At 58.0% G+C, this 1,518-nt stretch overlaps 1 protein-coding gene across 4 annotated transcripts in view; it reads left to right on the top strand.

The window, feature by feature from the left end:
• LZTS2 (leucine zipper, putative tumor suppressor 2) overlaps positions 1-1,518 on the top strand; it is a 9,783-nt gene that overhangs the window by 2,828 nt on the left and 5,437 nt on the right. The window lies entirely within an intron of this gene.

The following is a 1,518-nucleotide window of genomic DNA, read 5'->3' as shown; positions in this document are numbered from 1 at the left end:
GGCGGGGAGGCGATCTGGGGGCGCCCCCAACTTCTGCGTGGCGGAGGGCCAGTGGGAAGGGGACATTCCACAGCGGCCCCCACGTTATGGAAGCGGAGGCCGGGTGGGGGGGCTCCGGAGGGTGGAATGGGGGCTCCCGACTTCCTGTTGCAGAATGGGAACTCGCGATCCCAGGCGCGTTCCCACTTGACTGCTCCTGGGGATTTGGTGCGGGGAGACTTTCCCCAACTCTCCACCCCAGAACGGATCCGGGGGCCTTCAGACCCGGGCTAGAGCCCCCTAGGGCCGTGGCCGAACGCTGCCCTCGGCTCCCCCCGGCCCACTCAGGTGGGCTGCTGTGCCAGAGGGGTCACCCCAGGAGTGCTGGGGAGAGTGGGGGTTCCCATTCCACAGCCGGAGACGCGTTTCTCAAAATGGAGCCTCTCCTTGCCCCTCCTTCTCTCGGCGGCTCCAAGAGCGGGAGCCTGGCCGGGCCTGGCTTTCCAGACGCCTGGCTCCGGCTCCGGCTCTCCGGCTCCGGCTCCGGCTCCGGCTCCGGCTCCGTGGGCGTCTGGCTCGCAGGGCCTAACTTTATGTCTCTTCTGGATGTAGGAGCCCCTGGCTCCGTGGGGTTCAGGGACCCTGGCCTCACTGAGTCTGTCTGTCTCCTTGTCTACCTGACACCCGGGGCCTCTGAGTCTTTGTCTCTGGTCTTTTGGGTCCCTGTCTGAGTCTCCTCCCCTCTGTGTCCACTTTCTCGGTGCTCACTGAAGTGGGGAAATGCAGACAGAGGTGCAGCCCCCTAAGAAGCCCTTTCCCCGCTGTTGTCTCCTGCGCTGGAGCCGCCTGGGACAGGGCAGAGCAGGGGGTAGTCCATTCACTTTGCTCAGGGCTGGCACTTGTGTGGTAGACAGCGCTCACCCCCACCCCAGCTCCCAGCTCCTCCGGCCTCAGTCTGGACATCTTCCAGGGTCTCAGGGTCTTTGACTTGAGTAGGGAGGTGGGGGTGGGTTTAATGGAACACAAGAAAGATGGGGAGCAGATCAGGCAGAGGAGTCAGATCATCTCTCTCCTCTCCCACATTCCAGTGAGGGACAAAAATCAACTCCCACTCACCCAGTTGGCCCTGCCTGTGTGCCACCCGGGCCCCCACCCTACCTCTCTCACACATGCTCCTATTCACACACACACTCCTTTGTACACACTTACACACATTCACTTTCCTGTGCACACACTTGTGTGAAATAATGTGAGTTTACATATAAACTCAGGTTTATATGAGTGGGCATCTGTCCAAACATATTCTCTCAGGTAGTCACACGCATATGCCACAAATTCACTTAGTATGTGTGCATTTGTAACTTTCACGTACTTTCTAAGAGTGGCCCCCCTGCTTATACACATACTTACTCTTGTAAAATACACCCATATGAATTCATACATATACTCATGTATATATGAATGTGTCTCCCTGCCCATATACTCATTCATGATGCTCTCACACACCTTTTCGTATACACAGTGCTCGTTTTCGTGCTG

The sequence above is a fragment of the Myotis davidii genome, unplaced genomic scaffold (genome assembly GCF_000327345.1).
Source record: "Myotis davidii unplaced genomic scaffold, ASM32734v1 scaffold332, whole genome shotgun sequence".
NCBI classification, from domain to species: domain Eukaryota; kingdom Metazoa; phylum Chordata; class Mammalia; order Chiroptera; family Vespertilionidae; genus Myotis; species Myotis davidii.
The sequence above is the reverse complement of the archived record's forward strand: the minus strand, read 5'-3'. Positions and strand labels throughout refer to the sequence as shown.